This window comes from Dicentrarchus labrax, unplaced genomic scaffold (genome assembly GCF_905237075.1).
Source record: "Dicentrarchus labrax unplaced genomic scaffold, dlabrax2021, whole genome shotgun sequence".
Taxonomy (NCBI): domain Eukaryota; kingdom Metazoa; phylum Chordata; class Actinopteri; family Moronidae; genus Dicentrarchus; species Dicentrarchus labrax.
Window position 1 is genome coordinate 29,066,488 of NW_026136705.1, and position 22,218 is coordinate 29,088,705.

The window sequence follows — 22,218 nt, forward strand, 5'->3', positions numbered from 1 at the left end:
ATATCACAGGTGGCTCGAGCAGCAGGGGAGCCCCAAATCTCTATTATCAGCCCGAGGGGAGAGGCAGTGGAAGGAGGAGGCAGAGGAGACTGCAATATGGTGAGTTTAGTTTCACCTGGCCTCACAGTTTGACCTCTGGACCATGTGTCAGCTCCTCCAGAAGAGCTTAAAAATAATTAAGGAGCAAAAGTCTTCTGAATGGGAAGTAGATTCCAATAATGACATGCATGTTAAGTGTTCACAAGTGCATCACGCACATTCAGTGCATAGTGATAAGGGAGCTTCCTCAAAGCAGTTAAATGCTGTGTCAAACTACCATCTGACATACAAACATACCGAAGTCGGTACAAGCCGATATGTTCGGCAAGCACACATAACTGATGTGTAAAACTGTGAACCTTCTGGTAGCATTATAAGGATTCACCTTGCTGCTGGAAATGTCCATGAACTCTGAAGATCAAAGATAAAAAAGCAAGGATTAAAGCAAATCGCCTTCCTTAAACACAAATAAAAGAAAGTCTACATTCATTTGTATTTGTGTTTTCACTTCAGAGCGAGGTAAGGTTTTCTGGACTGTAGAAGATACTGAAAAATATATTGTATAACTCTATTTTCAGTCTGAGGACAAACTGTACAGAGCTGTTCCTGTAACTATGATACTTTAAGGTTCACAGAGGTCCATCCCTGATGATTGGGGTAATGGTTTGCTCCTGTGCTAGATTTTGTAGTTTCAGACCCCCTATGGTTTCTCTTAAACTAAAATTCATACATTCAGTGTTCACTAGTAATTGTTTTGAGTTGCTTTTCTTTTAAGTGTAAGACATTTTCAGGTGCAATTCCTGAGTAAAAGGCGCTACAGAAATAGAGTGTATAATAATAATAAGAAGAATACCATCTCTTAAAGACCCAAGAGATTCCTCTTTCTTTTTATTCACAGTTAAAAGCATTTTTCTATCCCTAATCCTCTCTCTACTACCCTACCCTATCACCCTTTTTTATCCTTTTTTCCCTTTGTCTGTTCATCATTCTTCATTTGTTTTTAACGTATATATAGTAAGAATAATTGAATGAAAGCAGATGAGGATCTGAAAAGGGGATCTGAAGCAGCTAGTCCACAATTACAAACGCTGCCACACAGGTGGGTCATACTATTTTATTCCCTGGAATTAAGCATACATTTTTAAGTAATGGATAGGAAAAGCAACTGTAATTAATTAATTCATGAATAATGATAATATTTCTGTTAAACCTACAAAAAGGTTTTTTTTTGGTTTTTCTGGCCACTTGGTGGCAGCAGAAACAAGCTTTTTCACAACACTGACATATTACCAACATCACCTTCTAAGTTGATTCTGAACTTGGTAGCACATATTTTCCGACTTACAGACACAGAGCACCATTGGAATTCATTTTAAGGTACATTTCTGACCAGCCGGTGAGTCTAGAGCTAAACTTAATTTTTAGCACCAGGTATCCACATTAGACAAATCTGGAGTAAATGAACAGAGAGATAAAAAATAAAAAAAGGCCCAAATCACACTAACATCATTGAGCAAAACACTGATGAAGGGGAATTTTGACATGCTGTTGGCCAATGACAAAAGGGATCACCAGGTACAAAAATCCTTTTGGTCAGTAGCTGCTGCTCAACTCATGAGGGTAAAATCTTGCTCTTAAGCTGCTAAATGCTCCACTGGGCTAGTCACGAATTATGTCTGTTTGCTGTTTGATGCCGGGCAGGTGTACAGTGGGTTTTTAGAGCTTTTACTAAAAACAGTTAACCTGCTGTGGTTGATAACTTTGCTATTGGAACAGTTGGAGTGAACCAAAGTAATAAAGTTGCAGGCATATCTAATATTAAGAAGTGTAATCAGGGGTGTAGTCAGCCTTTAAAATGAGGTTGACTGTTTCCTCATTCATTGTCAGATTGAATGTATCAATCAATGAGGGGAAACAACAGTTAAGCCACCTGTATTTACCACAGGCCTAACAGGTCTAATCTCTCTCCTGTGTCTGTTTATTACACGTGACGGCTACTCGAACATACTCTTCTGTTTGTCAGATGTTCACCTGGGTGAACCACAGGTGATGCCCAACAGTTTCCAGGCTGGCAGGTACAGTACATCCACCACAGAGAGCAGACGGGAAGTATGATAGTGGCAGAAGGACGGCAGAGAACGGTCAGTTAGCAACCAAACAAACAGGAACAGACTATGTACATGCAGTCCACAAGGAAAAAAAAGGAATCTCAGTTCTCTAACTCATATTTTATCTGTTCTATAGAGTAAATATATACATGTGCAACTATCCTATTACAAGCTGGACACGTATGGTACTGTTAGTACGACATCATTTTAAGTTGTTTTTTTTTCATAATTTCTAAAATTATACAATGTTTCCATTTTTATAAGCGAAGAACTAACTAGATTTTTTAACTACGGTGACTCCTGTTCCTAATCGACTTAACGTGAGGAACAGAACAGAAAAACAGAGGATTAAAACCAGTGAGAGGTGAACCAGGCTGGAAGAGTGAGGGACAAAGTGTGACAGCAAGAAGAAAGAGGAAGAAAGTAGCGGATGAGAGAACAGAAGGCCTGAGAGAAAACAAGAGAGAGAGAAAAAGGATGGGAAATGTCTCTTTTTCCCGCTGACCCGCTTCCTCTACTCCTCCACCCTCCACGCCCCCTTCCCCTCTGGGCAGCCAGGTGGCCGGGCTGGGCACAGACGGCCCTCCTTCCCTTCTCCATGCTGGCCCTGCTGGCCCTTCCAAACACGAAGCAGCAGTAGTGGGAGGACACCGGCCAGACGAGGTACAAAGGGGGGGGTGGACGAGCAGTGTTTGAAGGCCTGGCACACACTCACCTTCCACACAACGCACAAGGAGGACAGAGGACAGCCTGGCGAGCTCAAGGAGGCTTTTGCAATGCAATTGTTTTCAAGATAATGACACAAGTGTGCATTCGTGGGACATTTCACGTGACTGAAGCGTGTGTATGTAGATTTTTTTGCAATTCTGAATTTGAAATAAGATGCATCTGCTGAATTATTATAATGTGTGATGAGTTATTTTTGCAAAATTGGTTGTTGGTCAACTCATCGTGAGATAAAGCCCTGCTAGTGGCCCCTGGAGGCTGTAATGTTCATTGCTGCCCAAAATATGTCAAGTATTAGATAATACAACCCTGACAATTTCCTTGCTCTAAAGGTATGTTCATATTGAATATGAAGCAACTTCTAAAGGCAGAGGAACTGCTTGCAAATACAAGGGAAATCAGCAAGTGGAAGCAAACAGATGTAGAGTCACTCTAACAGTTGCCAACTGCGGGGAAGGCGTGCTCATGAGAGTTGAAAATGTTTTACTTCGAGCAAAACATTTGCGCTCTTGGTATCCTCATTAGACCAGTCTGGAGTAAATTAATAGAGGGTTCCTGGAAAGTTCTGAAAACCATCCAAATTTCACAAAAACACAGCATTGTGAATCATGGAGCAAAACATTGATGAAGGGGGATTCTGATTTGACGGTGGCCAAAGACAAAAAGGGATTATCAGGCACAAAAATCATTCAATCAACGAATATCATGTCAATCTGGTGGGTAGTTGCTGAAATATTTTGCTCATCAAGTGCTGTTCATAGAAGGAAAATCCAGCAGCACATAACAGTAAAACATTCCTCTTAAACAACATCTTGCAAATATAAAATTCCTATGAACTATAAAAAGAGGAGCTCAAATACACACATGCACTCTTTTATGTGCCTGCTTAAAAAGGCGCGATCTATGATCATGTAATTTCACCCGATGCACAGATAGTTCCAGAAAATTGTGTCTCCATGTAAACAACATATTGCTGGTTTATGGTATAATCACAGGTCAGTGCTCTCTTGTAGGAATACTGTACAGTAATCAATCCACCACCCGCTGCCTGCACCAACAACCTGAGGACTAGTGCAGGAGACGTCGCAGTCAATACAGCTTACTTAGGTTGAAATCATATTTTTCAGCTTCAACAGGGTACAGTGTACCCAAGGCTACCATCTGTACTTCCATGGCAGATGTCTTATTCACTCCATCATCTGGGAGTCCTTGGGCCTTTAGGGGTCCATACTGTCTCTGTATAAGAGTGAACACAGCAACCCATTGAGCCAGTGTGCTGAGGACAAATGGAAGGACAAAACTGAGAGGTCATCTGTGAGGACGTGAACAAAGCTCCATTGACTCACACTGTGAACATGCACAGAAATATGAAGATGAATGGAGTAAAAATGAATGCTGGGCCCTTGTTTTGCTGCCAAAAATGAATATGTTCTGCGTAATGTGATGCCATTACAATGGACAGTGTTTCACACAGGGACATGAATGGGCTGTGATGTGGACAGCAGTTATTGACAAGACGGAAAGGCTAGAGGGGAGCTGCCAGTGATGTGGCACTGCCCGCCTCATGCACAAAGTCCCCGGTAGCAGCATTTAACCTTCGCAGGCCTTGGTTAATTTGCTGCGCCTCGCCCAGCACACAATCTCCCAATAAAAGCTGCAGTCTGGGGCTGAGAAGAATGGCTTCGCAGCAAATCCACTCCAGCAGAGACAGCAGTAAGGCAACTCCGGCGATCTGAGAAACCAATGTTCAAAAGCAAAAACAATTGCAGCCTCATTGCATCAGTTGGATGTCGGGTCCATGGGAGCATTGCTGAAAAATTCGTCATCCCCAAAGCCAACAAGGTCCTCAAAAGTTAAAACCCAAACAATGCTCTATGAAGTGATTGATCTTTGCAGCGAAAACACCGTTCTCCCGTTTTGGAAAAAGGAGCCAAACTCATTGTAATTCAAGAGACACAGAACCACTGGGTTCCCTCTTCTCTCCGTTTAGTGCACTGACTTAGCTAAAACACATTTCACTGGATTAATCTGGTCCGCCTGGAAGGTGAAGATAAAACGTACTTCAGGCCAATATCAGCAGGAAGGACAAGGGGGGAGGGATAATCACATGGAGCAAAACTGTATCAGAGACATTGTAATGATAATTATTTATCGTCCCCTGTCAAGGTCAGGATTCTTTCCCAGAGTTGTGAAAACTTTTGGACCTCAAACAGACCGATCACATATTCTGCTTGTCATTTTCCTGCTGTGTTTAATGAGTATCTGACTTGGAAAGGTACATCGGAAAAAGACAGACAAAAACAACCCCACAAAGCACAAGGTCAACACTATACTTCGTCAACGACCCAAATTAATAAAGGTGTAGATAAAGAACAATGATTAATTGGTTGTGTGCATCAATGCAAGGCAAGGACAAACCCACAACCTAACAATCAGTTCTCAGCAGGAGCTGAACTGGAAAAGACAGCTTTTTAGCACAAAGATAACACGTTGCCACCCTCTAAAGACCACTGTTGTCCTTTTGCTGCTGTCCACCACATTCAAAGGCACGCATCCCACTTTTCCCTGTAGCCCTGACATCATTCACGCCTCTTCGTCACATTTTACACCAACCTGAACAAATATTCAGTGCCTGGAAGGTGTTAAGGGACATTAAAATGATAGAAGCTTACAGAGCCCCCTTTCCGGTCTTGTTTAGCGGTGAACACGAGCTGGCTTCATTTCCTCTGACAGGCAGAGGGAAGTGGAGCAGAGGGAGAAGGAGGAGGAGGAATATTTTTAACCAGCACTGCTACCAATGAATCACCTCGGCACCCGCTATCTCCGGGGGCCACTGTGTGACGGGTGGGGTGAGAGGTGCTTGTTTCAGGATGGACGCAGAGGAAAACCTCACTTACCTAGAGAGAAAGAGAGAGACAGAAAGATGTAAATCATGTGATCTATGTGAAAATGTAAAAGACTACAACACCTTAAAACAAAGCATTGAAAAATAAAAGAAAATGGACACAGATAGATAAATAATAGGGTTGGAAAAGAGGGCTATTCTAACCATAAGCCTGCAGGATGCTAGCACTGTATACAACTGACATAACTTGGATAAATAATAACATGCAATATATCTAATGAATAGATTAGACTCTGAAGTCATTTTCAAGAACCTTCTTCTGTAAAAATAATTCAGGTGCACGGCATAAAGAGCGAAAAGAAGCCACCTGTCGACTGTTGTTTTAGCTTGGCAGAGTGCAACCCCACAAACACACCAAACGGGATACCGGTGGTTTTAATGTTTCACTGCTCAACAAGGATAAGATGCTGTCGAACTTCCCTTTCTCAAACCCAACAATCAACTGCTACTCACACACGCATCGCTCTTTGTTGTGGTTGCTGCTCGGGTTTTTGTATGTTTCCTGGCAGACAGATACAAACCTGAGCACCTGCCACATTTAGAGGGGTGGAATATCTGTGTATCTGAACGGCTGAAGAGACTGTGCGGACCGCATCCTGACATGTCAAGTCTTGAGGTTCTGGCCAATACAAGGCAATAAACAGGCATAGCTTCATGTCTTGAATTGGACAGATGACTAAAACCATTTCATTAAAGGTATGAATGAGAGTTGGAAAGCTGAAAGGTGAAAAGTTGAAGCCAACTTGTGAGCCTCTTAGGAGAAATGTATTCTGAAAACATTTTGCGTCTAGAGTCTCTTGACCTTTTCCTATCTCTTTAGCACTTCTTATTCCACAGCAGTAAGCCTTTAATACATAAACTGCATGAGGAAGCAATCAGCAAAACTAATAAAAATGTGCAACTTTTATGATTTTCTGAATGCAGCACAGTGAAATTACTAATGTCTGATGTGAGAATACCAGATTATCTTGTGCCTGATTGGGGGACAGTAGAAAGCAAAACGACAGTGTTCATAGTAATTAACTTAATTAAAATGGAATTCACAATAAAATGCTGCAATGAGCAGTTTGCCTGTGTCTTTATTATTCACTTTTTATTGAATCAAGAATTTAGACTTCTTCAAATCCTTTCCCAGTCCGCTCAGGAAATATCCATATACTGTTTGAAAACCCATTTACTGCTGAAGAAGAAAGAAAACAAGAAATGGTTGCCACGGCTGATATTTCTGTGATGCCTCCTGTTCTGGAACGATACTTTAACATCTACTGAAATGTGCTTTCATTATTCATAGATTTGGCATGCACTCCAATGTAAATATAATGAGAAGTTGTGTTATACCAGGCATGCAGTTTCCACACTGTTGTAGGGCATAACAACAACTGGAAGACTGTGTACATATGTGTTTGTGTCTCTATGTGTTTGCCTTTGAATGGAACAAAACAAGTACAGACAAAAGAGTGAACGCTGTAGTGAAAAACACCACATCTTAATCCTCCCGTCTCAGCTTGCTCCTCTGACAGAAATACTATCTATCTAATTCAAGCGAGCGTAAAACATGGTTAATCGGTTGTGTGGCCATCTATCATGCTGGCAGCCACATGACTTGTGGGTTTGAGACTGCAGTGACTTAACCCAGAAGAAGGTTGGGATTTGCCAGAACAAGTGGGCCGGACATGCACCGGTGCACAACAGTGGATATTTCTACCGTACGCATACGCTACCCTCATCTTTAAATTCCACAAGTGAATTTGAGAAAAAGATAATGAGAACAGGTTCTGCTGGGACCATTGAACTGTTTGCACATTAATGCAAAGCTGTATCACCTCTACATTTCATAAAAAGGAAAAAACATGTTTGATTTATAGTAATTGTAACTTAATATAGCAACTTTAACTTAATGTCGCATCTTTAAAACACAGTTTACAAAGTGTTTTGACAGACAAATCAAAAGCAGGTTATTCAGAAGGAAATGTAACAACAGAGAGCTAAACAAAGGCAAGACAAAATTAAGTAAATAGTAAGTAAATAAATAAACTAAAAAGACAAAAGACGCCAAAATGCAAAATGTCAATATAATTAAATCCAAATTAAAAGAATAAAATAAAAAACAAACAACATCACATAAAAGCAAGTCTATAAAAAGGGAAATGTGATTAAAAATGATTCTGCAAGCATTATCTCCTGAGGTACGTCCTTCCAAATCCATGGTGCCCCGATGGCAAAAGCACGCTCACCTTTAGAATTAAGCCTCAACTTTGGAAAAGCCAGGAGGGCCCCACCAGAGGATCTAAGGCTGTGAACTGGCTCATATGGGGTCAACATTACTGCTATGTAGCTTTGGACCAGACCGAGACAAGGTTTAAAAGCCATGAGTAAAAATGTAAAATCTATTCTAAACCGAACGGGGAGCCGATGGAAAGAAACCGGGACTGGGGTGATGTGATGTTAAAACCGAGCTGCTGCATTCTGAACTAGTTGGAGGCGAGAGAGTGACTTCTGGTTTATCCCAAATGAAAAGATTTGCCAGTAATAGGCCTATAACCCACCGCGGACAATCTCAACTGGATCCTTTCAACCCAAAGGAGTAGCGATTCTTCTCCTTCAGGATGTCAGAACCAAGCTACCGTGCAAAGGAAACTTATTTCTACCTCTTTGTCTCACTCTTTTGGTCATTCCCAAAGCTCCCTGCCACATAAAAGTACTGGAACGTAGACTGACAGGTGAATCGAGAGGTTCGCCTGCAGGATCCCTTTTGCCCATGACAGTCTAGTACGACACTTGGATTACTGATGGCAATCCACCTATTGTTCTCACGTTCCTTCTTCCTCCCACTGCATTAGTTCTTAAACACCTCCCTCTGGAAGTTTTCCAGGTGCATCCAACTGGGAAGAGATCCTGGGATGGACCCAGATCACTCAGATTGGAATACATATCCCATAGCTTTCAACTGTGTCCCAAAACATTTTACCTGAAATATGTTGCATGACACAACAAGACCAATATTGTAGCGTTTACTTTAGGCGTCATTCAACAGCAGCATTCTCTAAAACCATCACCGAAATGTAGCATCCTACTCGAAATGACATAACGAATGGACAGACAGGCAAAATGGGGTCAATCTCTCTCCCAGTTTCAGTGTGGAGGACAAGAATTTGTTTGGAGGTGGGCAATAAACAGAGCGAAACACCCTTTCACTTTCTATCAACGACCCTGATGTTATCCCTTCCTTATACCGTGAACTCGCTCTGAGCTTTGACCTTTGACATCAACAAAATGCTGTTACTTTCCCGGCTTAGAAGACACCTCGAGCTACGTGTGAAACTACGTTCAGTGTCTTGTGGCTGATTCCCCTGAAAATGCCTGAGCGTCCCCTATGTTTAAGTGTGGGAGAAGCTTCCAAGGATACCAAAACCATTTAATACTGATGACGTAACATTGCTTTGGTGATATGGAATGACAGTGTCCATTGCATTTTGTACATTCAAGGCAATACCTTTCTTTTGCTGGTATTGTATTGGCAATAACCGCGGGATTGCTCACTATTATTCTCTGATTTCAAGATGGAACGACATCTCTCACTCTCTGTTCTCGGTCTCATATAATCTCAACACAGAGTGGGTTGCTTAAACAGCTGCCAAAATAGGGGCCCTCATATATATGCAAATACGTAATAAATACAATCTGCTGCCCTGAGAGCATGGCTTAAATAACCAGTTAGGGCTAAGGATGGATGGATGGATGGAAACTCCAAACAGCCCTCCCTGCAGGGATGCAGCTGTTGGCAGGGAGCTCTCTGTCTGTCTCCGCCTACCCACAGCCATGGTGCCCCAGTCAACTGGATGGCCAATCATTGGACGGCACTTATTTTCTCAACAGATGGGAGGATACCCTTGCCAAAGTTATGGAGTGACGCCCCTATGACCTCTTGGAGCTCCCTGAGCGAGAGCCCGTCTGCTGGCTCCTGCTGTGGCCATCTCCCAGGGTCATACGGGGTTAGTTTACAGTGGACACAGGACAAATCACTAGGACAGGCCTGTTACTGAATTCGACCATGTGCAGTGCATCTATGAGTCTCCAAGTAGCTCTGCGGTGCATTCCCATCTCCAACTTGTCAACAAATGCACAAGATGACGATGAAAGAACCCGCGGATGATAGCTCATTCACTTAATGAGGTAATATTTTAATCTGTCAGTCTGGAAATAATAACCAGGGCACTACAAATGAGCTATTTGTGAGCCAATTATTGTGCAGAGCAATTAAGCTTTAAAGGACTATACCAGGGCTTTTAAATTTTGTAAACAACTTATTATGAATCCAAAATATGTGTCCTTTACTGCAGCTTTTTAGATAATTATATATTATGATAGTGCAGTATAAAAACTGTGCAGAGACTGAAAACTGAAACTAACTAAAGCTACAAAGATACCCCAACACACTTGTGTACATTGGAATTAGGTACATTGTTCCTGTGCAAGTGGGATATTCTTGATATCTGAAACTTAAATTTCTGCTGGTTGGCTTCTTGCAGAGAGAGATAAAATCCTTTGAACCATAATTCCTATTTGCATGAAGCCTGATTCCTGTTGAATGCTCTTACAGCCCCTCTCCTTTGATAAACATGTTCCAAAAAGCATGCTGCAGTCCTTGACTGACCATTGAAATATGCTGCACTACTAAATGTGCCCGACACAGCTACATATCTTTATATAGGATTAAAAATAAAGCAATTAACCTTTTTACCTGTTGTTGAGAAACACACTGACACTTTTACAACCCATGATCTCAGCATAGCCAGTCGAAATTGCCCTGTAAGCAACTGTAAGTAAAATGATTCCTTCATGCTACTGCAAACAATAGTAAACTCAGAGAAATCTGGTATTTCTGAGACAACGCAAGCAAATTTAATGGAATTACAAAGCTCCTGCATTATTAGGAGAATTGCCAGATAGAAATTGTCAAGTACTCGAGATATTTACTTATTCACTCAGCCACTTAAAATATTGACACTCAATTTAAAATGCATTTGGTTCTTAAACAAAGCCAACACTTCACAGTGTATGCACACATAAAAAAAGCAAATAAGGGTTGCATTATGGCTTCCTCCAAGGTATGCAGGCCACCTCAAACGTGTTCACTTATCTTGCTTGATTGGAGATGTTAGACTAATTTAAAATGTATTTTTGTCCCCATTTAAACGCTGCAGTTTAATCCCATTCAAATTGTTGAATTGTCCTCAAAACTTAAATTCTTCTCAAACTTTGTCCCTGTTGAGCACTAATACACTCTCAGACAGTGAGGTAATCAAATTAAAGCTAACAAGTGGTTCTGTATCAAGCAGGCTCCTGATCCGCAGCCTATTGACACCACACAAGCCAACAGCATTAAAGCTCTCGTTTCCCTACCATCTCAGTGGTTAACTCCATTAATCCCAGTATGTCAACCTTTCGTAGATGTGAGATTACCCAGGAGAAAGAACCCCCATCAGTTGTACACATGGATCTGTAGAACTTTCTTCTTCCTTAACGAGTCTCTTTAGCTTACCAGATAAAACAGAACCGTCCTTGGCATGCCGGCAGTGAAAAGTGACAGCGCTGTTTGCATCCTGTGTGTCAGAGGCCAGGGTCTGCAGGTTTTATTTGTTAAATCTCCCTCAAAGTTCCCCCAGTGGCATGAAACAGCTGTTACAATGTGATGGGCTGAAAAAAATGTGTAGGGCAACCCACAGTCCCAGTAACAGTGTGTCTCATAAACCCCATGGCCTAGAATAAAACTGCTGATTAATAGCTTGTGCACATTAAAAGCACGATCAGGTTTAAGAGTGCCAACTGTGCTTCTGGCCCCAGTGTGTACTGAAATGCAAGGCAATGCTGAGCAGGATAGAGGGGAGCAGAAGAAGGGTCGAGGTTTGGCGAAGACATCCTGTGCACAGTGGTAATGAAACGGCACCGACTGTACTGTACGGTATCTATAGAAAGTTATGAATTTCAAAAAATCGGACAAATGCAAATATATAAGTAGAATGATAGATATGAACACTGAGTAGCAGTTAAAGCAAGCCCAGTGAGATTTTTACTGGGGAAATTATTTAGGCATGAACAGTAATATCCTCCATTAAATTTTATGAACTCAATTACCTCAAAAAGGCTGACTTCTTGTAGTGACACTGCTCTAACCTCTGTAGATATACACGAGATATCATTATCTTGACAGCAGAGTGTGTGAATTTGTCGTAACTGAGTTTGGTTTAGCTTTATTTTCCCAGAGTTGTGAAGGAAATGTCATTAGGGCAAAATGAGTACGTGTGGTTGTGTTTAAATTCTACCTAAAATAAGGATGAAATTGAAAGATGATGAAATAAATCTTTCCTGTTGCTTCGACTTGCAAATAGTATTATTTTCTTTTTGAGTCTCTGAAGAGGCCCTGTGCTGGTTCCTCGTCTGTTCCATTCCTGTCTACTTAGTGAAAAACAGATATACAGCGAGTTAAAAGTGGGCCTCCGCATGCCTTCCACTGAGGCTTGGTCAGGCAAAACTTCCCTAAAAGTGCAAATCAACTCTTTGTAGTCTGTACAAATCAACACGGTCATTTTGTATCAAAACCGCATCCGTATTTTTATTGGCAGCCGCAGTTTGGGAAGCCTGTAAGCAATGAACATGTCAGCCTGAGGCATGGATCGAGGGCCTAGAAACTCCCAATCCACGAGCAGAGGCTGCAGTCACCTCCAGGAGAATTCTCCCAGGACCAGAGAAGGGAGGTCATGAAAAGGTCCCCCGATTTAACAGAAAGTGCCAGCTATGATAAAGTACACTGCCAAAAAGAAGAAGAATTTCCAACTTGGTGGGACCATGCTATATCCACGGGGAGTAAATGAAAACAAGGTTAATGCATTCAGCTCATATTACCTACACTGGAAGAGAGGCCATCAGCTGTGTCGAGAGGCAGAAAGGCAAGAAATCAAAACAGCGAGTGATATGCCGGCTGGTATGCAATACAAGATCGTACTGCCAAGGAAATCTGTTAGGCTTGCTCTTTGGTAATGACTTATAAAGCATGGCGGAACAACTTTGTTTCTGTGCTGTGTGCACCTGAGCCGAAAGCTCTCCACCAATATGCCCGTGTGGGAACACCAATATACTCTTATGGGAACTTGTAGTGGGTGAATTTACTGTTATATTGCCTCTGTGGCCCTCAACAGTTGGTAGTCACTGCAGGAAAAATGTCCCAATGAGACAAAATGTTTTTAGACTCCCTGTTGGTTAGTCAACCATGGGTGATTGTTTCCAGATTACAAGAGTGCCAAGAAGCCCTCTGTGACCTACAGTGTAATGGGATGGGTCTTTAATCTCCTGTTTTGTTCCCCAGATAGTGTTGTCTTAATAAGTGGCGTGTCTGTGTTTGGATGTAATACCCTCTCTAATAAGACTTAAGCTCCCTTCTCTTCGGATGCCAGCTTGGAGCTCTGGTGCCTCGCAGTGTGAGGTCGGGCTGCTCTCACACACCCAGATGGGCCACTATGACCAATTGCACCGGTGTCAGTCATGTTGACCTGTCAACACCGAGCTTAAGCAGCGGGGCAATGGGAATCCTGCTGGCCAGCGGGGGTCCATGGATTCGGTACGGCAAATAATCTTCCAACAAGGAACTGCTGGCTGCAGTGTAATGTGCCCATTAGTCATATGGAGCCCCTAAACTTCATACGGCGACAGTAAAAGCTGAGCAAAAGCAGCCCAACAGCCACAAACTCTGATGGGTTGTGACAGCAGAAGTAAAAGGAGCTTTAAAGAAGCACTACACAAGATTCCATATAAACTGGCAAAATATAAACATCCTTTGAAGTACCACATACTCGTATAGAGATGTGACATATCAGAAGAAACCGTAGGATGGTTTATGATCTACTAAAACTGTATTTGAATCCAAATGGCAACTTGTTTTTATATAACCTATAGGATCTATTATAATATATTTAATTATTAATGATGAATTATTGGTGATAACAAGAAAGAACATCACTGTAAAGAGTCCTAACCTCTGGAAGGCATCCAGGCCCCTTTACTCTTACGCCATGATGTCTCTGTGGATTGAGATGTTGTTTTATGGTTTAATACAGATGATGTTGGAGCACTACCCACTGTGAGTGTTTTTGAAGTATGGTTTTACATTACATTCCGTTATGTGTTGCTACAAGTGAAAAAACAAAGAAATCAACTCAACTGAACTCAAAAAGAATTTACCTGAAGGTGTTTTCTTTTCTTCTTATTTAAAACAAAATGATTCAACTTTTTGCAGACAGTTAGGACATTGACACCTTAAACTGAGTCCAGCTATAAAGATCAGTGAAAACAAACTTAAATGCATGCAGAGGGAATGACCTCTTTACTTTTGCCAGCAATTATTACCTGGCCCATTTAGCACAATCTGCACAAATCAGGGGAAGTGAATTCATTCCCCCAAGGCTGCGCTTCCTATAAAACCCCATACCCTTCCACCACCACCCCCCACACTCTCACCCCAGATGCACCTTGAAGCCTGGGAACAAAGCCCATTATTGCTCCTCTGAACGCAGATGCTGTGACAGGTAAATGTTGTCTCTGAAGAAAATGTCCCATGATGACAACATTCACTGCAGGGTGACTATTATCCCTGATTCATCATTCTCATATACTGCGGTGGTTTGCGTATTTCTTGCCTGCAGCTTATCAGCAGCAGCCATTCTCTCTCTGCCTTGTGCTCGTCTTTCTATCTTTCCCCCTCTCCTGCCGTTCTCTCCCTCTGTCCTGCTTCAGCAAATCCCACCAGCCAAATGCTTTACCCCAGAAATCTAATGGAAGTGATTTGACTTCCGATTAATAGGGCTGACAGAGGCAAAACGCCGGGGCAGTGCACTACTGTGCCTATTATGCTAAACACAAGCCGCATGGAAAGAAAAGCCCGCGGGGCTTTAGACTGTTTGGTAACAGCAGCTGGTGAGGTAAACACAAAACACATTTCTGAGGACTGACACAAAAATATGATATCAATATTTCATACTTTGTAACACCAGCGTGGCACTTCCAATTAAATCATGCGTCTTGATGTAATGGAAGCCAGGATATTATTGGTTTCAGTCTTGACATCTATTATTTCCACTATTTTGTCACTGCAGCAGGCTCCGTTTTGATGAACGCCACTAAACATGATAATTGTGCTGCAGGTTGGCATCTTCCTGTGAAACAAGGGTATAACTCAACGCTCGGGACCAAATTGAAGATATTATGATCCAAGCTCATTAGATTGACACTGTAACACCTGAGTATTTGTCGCCTGCTCCTCTGTGCTGTTGTTTCTACCCCACACTGTGGCCACAAACATTATTTTACCAAGAGATCATAACTCTTCATAGCTTGATTTATAGACAACCTGTCTACTACTGCCCCCACATAAAGCCTGATCCCTACATTGTTCTGTTCACACTATATAAATATTATATTGTGTTTTCCCAGAATCAGGACATGGCTGCCTGGGGGACATTCTATAAATACAGCCTGACAGGCTACATGGCTTTTAGGGTCCTCTGTGAATTCACTTGGCTTGCTTGGAGTAAAAGCCTCTGTGTTGCTGCAGCTCTGAGGGATGATCTGTGTGCACCAGTCTCACTGTGATTTGATCTCACTCAGAAGGGGGCTTTTTTCATTTAAAATCGCCAGCATGCACTAGAGGGAGAATGGGGTGAAGTCCTCCATGAGGGAGTCTGCCAGGAGACAATCAAACTGAACCTCCAGGGATCTGTTATCTTACGATGGCAAAGAGTAATGCAAATTCAACCCGCCACGGCCAGAGCTTGTAATTTTGTCCAGTCCTCACTACATAAAGAACACTAGCAATTATCTGCCTTCAGAGAATAGGACATGTATGAACCTAACAAACAAGAATTGGGTGTGACTCCATGAAACCGTTTTCATCCTTTCGTTTTTAAGTGTCACGGACAGCTGTCATCACAGTAGTTGTGCACTGATACCATTTCATCTGAAGAGCAGAAACTGGACACATTTCACAGTATGGTGTGCAATATGCCAGACAACGAACCTGAAGATCAAAATGACTCTTGTGAAATCCTGATGAGCGAGTCAACACAGCATCACAGGGTGCGCAGTCACTCCACATCATTTTATTCACTGAATGAGCACAGATGCCAAATCCCTCTTAAAGTTCAAGTAACCAAAACAATTCAAATGCCATGCTTTTTTGGAGCCTTAGCCAAGCAGGGACCCTTCCATTACCACGGTGAATGGGAGCGATGTCACTTTTTGCCTCCCTCCACCAGCCAATCTAGGAGAAAATACTTGTATGCTCCATATGCCCAATATTAGCATAATCAGAAACAAAACAGTTACTGGCACACAATCACAGCTCGCTGCATACCCCTTCAAATCATTTAATTACGAGGCCCCAGTTGAGTATATATTTAAGCCATCATTATCTGCCGAGTGCAATTGTTGTTAGGAGAATCTGCCGTGGCTCATAAAACAGACTTAAAAAGAATAGTTAAAATTCTCCTCCTTTTGCTAAAAACCTGTTCTGGGGCCCATTTCATTTCTGAGCAGTGCTAAAGCCAAGCCATCCAAGGCTGCGAACCTTACTGTATGGCACCTTAACAGGGTACCATACAGTAAGTTTGTGGACATTATAGTTCTCCATTATCTCCCCATACAGCTTTACTCAAGACACCGGATACAAATATGGAAAGAAACTTCCACAGAAAGTGCATAAGGTGTGCTCACAAGTCAACAAGGAAGGCTGACTCCTTAGAATTGAATCGGGTAGGTGCAAGATCTGGTTCTGCTATCCTGGTGTTCCTCCCTCTCTCCTGACCTCAGAGCTGACATGCATTATCTTTAATGATCTCGTAGCGGTGTGTGTAGGGTAGTGTAGCTTGGGAAACTTGAATTGTATACTTCCTTTTGTTGTTTCAACACAGCACTGATGCTCAGACCTTAAGTGCTGTAGCTCACTCGGTGAATGGAGCTTCTAGTGGAAGGAGACGCACCTTTAATGATGTTCAAACACAACTACGAAACCACTCACAATAGTAGCTCAAATATAGATTTTCATTTCTGTTGACACTTAAAAAATATCAAATACCTGAATAAGGCAATGCAAGTCTCTTCAGCCTGTGATGGTGCTAATGGTGATTCGATCGTTACGAATGCACATTATCCCGACACAGGCAAGTCAAATTTCAGAACTTTAAATTCAAGGGGAGTTCCAATTTTCAGCTATAACAAGTATGTCACGGTGGAGGAGTGTGCATAAACATCACATTTGCGGTCCTCTCAGCTCATCAAACTTGCAAAACTGAAGCTGTTCATGGAGATACTCTACAGTGATCAGGAATGCAGCCACAGACCTCTTTCGGCATCCTTTATACAACTACTTCTGTCACTTTTTGGTGTGTAGCACCATATTCACTGATTTTGAGGAGACACCATCTGAAAGCATGCTCCGTTATCTCCTCTCCTGCATTCGTGCAATTAACGGCATAGAGACTACAAAGAGACCTAAAAGATGGGACTTTTGGAGGGAGACTGGGGAGACAGCCAGGAGGACGCTCTGATTCCACGCTTTTCGCCCTGCCTTCAGGTTCATTAGTGGTTGAACGACACTGTGTGAGCTAGTTTGTTTCAATACTGAGGCCTTTCCAAATGGAAGAGAACAACCAAACAAAAGATTTATACTAACGTTAGGACAAAAGTCCGGCAAAATGTATCATTACTTGTTTTTAGTCACAATTAACTATCTGTCTATCCTCATAGCTTCCACAATCTGCCATAATTGCCTGATGTTTTGCTTTGCACTAAATTCCCTCGCTTAGCTCATTCATTCTAAAGAGGTAAATGACACTAATTATATTAAACTGTACAGTCAAACAGTTCGGTCTTCAGAGAGGACACTATGACAAGGCAGTAGCATCCGCATGAATAAATGCTAATTACTGAAAAGTGGTGGTTGCATTATTGCACATAAGTCCAGGAATGTGACGGTTGTCAACAGAAAATGCATTGAGATCTGTTAGTAACATCAGTTTGTTGTGTCTTCAAACAGCAGGCTGCCGCAATTCTTGTAGCGTGTGTAAATGTGAAAGGAACTGTACTGAACAATTCTAATATTTTAGCTTTGACTTTTAGGCTTCAGACATGATTGTTGTACAAGGGCAAGCCGATCCAATTCTCCCACAGAGGCCAATAAGGCAACCACCATTCAAATGGATTGGATGGCTAATGAAATAAATTAAAATTGCAAGTTTAATTGAGCAAAAGGCACAGCAGCAATGATCACTATGAGTCACTATGAATATAAGATGTTGAGAGTATAAAGATGATAGGTTAGACAATGGAAGCTGTTGAAACAACCAAGGTGTAAATTAAATAGATTGTGCATCATGAAAACTTGACACGTCAGTTTTGAATGATCCAACAAATTAACCACAGAAAGCAAACAGAGTATAGTTTTCTCTTGTTTCTTCCGCAAACTGCAGTCTTAACTAACCTGACTGCACCAGATGGTTTGTTACATAGAAACTGTGTGGGCAGACACTTTCCAAAAATACCTGGCAGCTGATTGGATGAACCATCTATCACAGGCGAACTTCAACTAATCGACCAACGAACCGTATAACGTAGTCAAACTTATACCGAAGCTAGTCGGGAGAAGAGAGAACACATCCTTCAGTGCTGTTCTTTTCTCTTCTTGAATGAACAAACACTCTCCAATCCTGATATGACTGATGCTAGCCGTGTCTACGCCATTGTTGTTTTTGAGCAAGCAGTCACACACGTGGACACACGGCTAGTGTTGAACCACACCCATAACTCACTCCATAGCTGTCAGTAGTCATACAGTTCTGATTGGTCTGAACGGCGTATAGGGTATAGCCCGGAGCCTGGCAAGATGGATCCTTGTGTGATTTCGTGAGCTTGCCAAAAACCAAATGTCACATCATGATGACTTTAAGTGCGTCAATCCTACTGAACTACCATCCAAAAGCATTAGAAGCGTCTGATGAGTAGTAAGAGTTCTGAAATGATGTATTTCATGGGATGCTGAACCTAGTCTAATTTTTCAGACTAGACAGACAAGTGGAGTTTAATTATTTAAATGCATGAATGAAAATGTTACATAAGCATCTGTATTAGAAAGAAGCTGCATCATGATTAAGAATTATTTCTGCTGAAACTGAAATGAATACACTATCTAAGTTTGGGGTCAGGAATCTTTCCTATACCACTTTACTGTATGGGGAATCACTTACTCAGTGGCATACTGTATATTGTAAATGGAACTGAATAAAGGTGTTCCAGATTTTATCACACTTTAGTACACATTTCAAAGTGTGCTGCTGTTGTACGTGTCTCACAAAGCTGAAGGGGAATTTGGATGCTGTCCTGTTACCTGAAAGCCAACAGTGTTAGTGCCAGCTCCTGCAGACTGAATCAGTAGCAAGGATGGTTTTATGCAAAGCACATCTACAGAGTAAGACTCTCCTGCACACATTTGAATCATTTATTCATATGCACGATGACTTAATAAGGGCTCCTTATTCATTCCTAGTGACACACAGTTTGATGGTTTATTTGTGGGTTTTTTCGGTTCTACTGCACATTTCCCAGCCCCCCTGGAAAAGTCCTGCTGTGAGTGGAGGAGTTAGGGCCATTTTCCTGGCTCCAAACCACAGCATACCTTCAGCCTGGTGGAGCTTATTAATTAATCACATAACTATGTTCCATAACCTGGGGATTACAGCAAGCATGAGTCTCATAACCATCTGTGCACTTCTTTCACCTAAGGGCAGTCAGACTCTGACTCTGAGGCTGAAAACATCAGACTGAACTGCACAGAAAAGTAATCTGCATTTGGTGTTTTAAGCCTGGTGCTCACTAAACTGCAGCAGCCAGCCGACTTGCACCAAAACTTTTTATTAATTCATTTGGGAAGCTGTGCTCCCCACCTGCTGTGGCAGTTACGGTGGGTTTTAGGTTATCAGATTGTCATTACATTTGATGTGTATGTCTGACCACAAGTGCCACTATTTTTGCTGCTTTGCCAGCAGATGGAAGCAGATAAGCTTATTTTTAACTTAAAGCCAAACTTCAAGCTTATTTCTTAGCTTACACCCTAACTGTAAGCTCCATTATACAGTATAGCTCCAATATCATCTGTTCTTTCTAATAGACAGCAAATTCCAAAGACTGCAACAGTGTGCTTGTTTATGTGGCACTGGCTGTGGAAATATCAATGCCAGATGTGTTCATTCATATGGAAAGGGCCATACCAATGTTTTTGCATATAGACAACATTTTCAAATCATGTATACTTTACATCACAGTATTACTTTTTGCAAACCAAGTTGCTGAGTTTTAAAAATCTGAATCTATTTCTTTCTACTGTTTCAAGCAGCAAATTAACCGAACAAAGTAAATAAAATATGAAAAATCAAAAATGTTTTATAAATTCTTGGTATTTGGTCAGAATCTTTTGGAGGGGTGCATACCAATGGGAAGACTTTGACTCATGACCTCAGGACCTCTAAGAATTCTAGCAATAATAATTCAACACTGACAAAACTTAGGCATTCAGCAGGTGCTCTACCCTTGGATGTGTCCTGCCTGGAACATTTGAAAAAATTTGAAACTGTATTGCATGCATTGAAGATGGTCAGCAAAAAGGTTAAGTGCACATGATCTGTAGTTATAAGGCTGGCAAACACACTATGATCCTTTAAGCATGCAAAGCAAAGGTCAGCTCTACTTTTTATTAGTGTTTCCACACCGAACCCACCGCTACTGTAGGGATATTTGACTTTTTCCCCAAAGGAGAACCATCTTCTCCCTTTCGCCTGGAGTGAAGAACATCTGCTGAGGAGTAATTTGCTCTTTACTTCTGTGGTGTAAAGTTAGCTGTGTAATGTCAAATTGTGTATGCTCTTCATATCGCACACTCATTTATACCCATTGTAGCAGCAATTTCTTCCCAGTACGTTCAGAACACAGTGGAGGTTGAACATGTTTTCATTAAAAAAGAAGGGGGAAAAAGCTAATTTCAAATTAGCTCCAAAATTTCTGTGGCTCAGTAATACTTTAGAGCTTGTCTTTTTCACATCATCAAGTGCCCTTGGGGAACCAATTAAAAATAATATGAATGATATTGCTTTTCCCCACTGCACACACAATACCTCTTCACAGGCCATCTGGTTTTATGGATTGATCTAAGAATGCGAGAAATAAAAGAGGTTTAATCTGCCTGCTATTATTAAAAGCAGGAGCCGTCACTCCACTGCAGCTCTCTGTAACTTTCACATCATCCAACTTCATAAAATCACGCCAACAGCGCCCAAACTGAACGGGAAGACTAATTCAAGTGAGAGTCATACAGCTGCACTTGACAGGAATATCATCGCAGTACGGGGAGGAGGTTAGGGTTAGATCTTTGTGTAAAGGGAAGTGCAAGTTCAAAGAGGTCAGCCTGCCTCCACTCACTCTCAAAGCCAGTTCCATTCCCTGGGAAAAAAAAGCAATTAATCCATTTGTAATTGTGAAATTCAATTTGGAAATCGTGGAAATTAAATAAAGAAAGCATCTTTGAAGCCACAAGCATTACAGCGGTAGGATGACGGATTAGGGCCCCATTACTCACGATTTGTTATTCAATAAATCATTAATGGCCTCTATGAATAGCAGGCGTGATGGACAAGAGTTAGAGAGAGCAGAAGGCAGTGTTGCTGATGCATCAAAATCTGTACGAGTATAGGCCCGAGCAGCCATGCATACTCCACAGTGCAATGCATAATGTATAGCTTTTGGGTGTTGACTTGCTGCTGGATCATAGCGTCATGACAGCTTTTCAGCTCAGAAATGGGCTCTTTCAATCACTCGATCCGCTCTTTAATAAAGAGCTTTGTATTGTTTCTGCATGTTTTTTTATGCAAAAAAAGGGAACAAACATTTTCCAGTAATGCTGACTCAAAAATAGAAAACACAAAATCCATAAACAGCTTTTCACCACAGTTTATAATACAAATGATAATAACATTGCTCTTTAACTCATGGGTAGTGTTCACCTACAAAAATGAGCTGTATTAGTTCCACAATAATTCTAATTTTGAGAACTCAAGCAACCCAAATATCCATCTAATGTTTACTTGCAGCTCAGTTTGAGTCATTTGGGAAAAAAACGGTTTAAGTAAACAAATTAGAATCTTCAGTTAAAGGACCAGTGTGTAGGATTTAGTAGCATCTAGCTGTGTCAGATTAACCAACCAACTGAACACCGCTGGCATCTGGCATATATCTATGAACATCATATTCCATTTCTGCCAACAGATCCTCCTGAAAGGAACTCACTGGACCTTTAAAGTTGATGAATGCGATTTTTGATTTTTTGTTAAAATAAGTGTAAAAGTAAGC

At 41.5% G+C, this 22,218-nt stretch overlaps 1 protein-coding gene and 1 long non-coding RNA gene across 6 annotated transcripts in view; both read right to left on the reverse strand.

Moving 5' to 3' along the window:
• The window catches only part of LOC127364457 (uncharacterized), a 112,254-nt gene extending 106,494 nt beyond the window's left edge, over positions 1–5,760 (reverse strand). The window contains exon 1 of the long non-coding RNA XR_007885030.1: positions 5,546–5,760. This is a non-coding gene — a long non-coding RNA (uncharacterized LOC127364457). The remainder of the gene's footprint in view (positions 1–5,545) is intronic.
• Positions 1–22,218, reverse strand: part of cadm1a (cell adhesion molecule 1a) — a 382,815-nt gene that overhangs the window by 293,627 nt on the left and 66,970 nt on the right. The window lies entirely within an intron of this gene.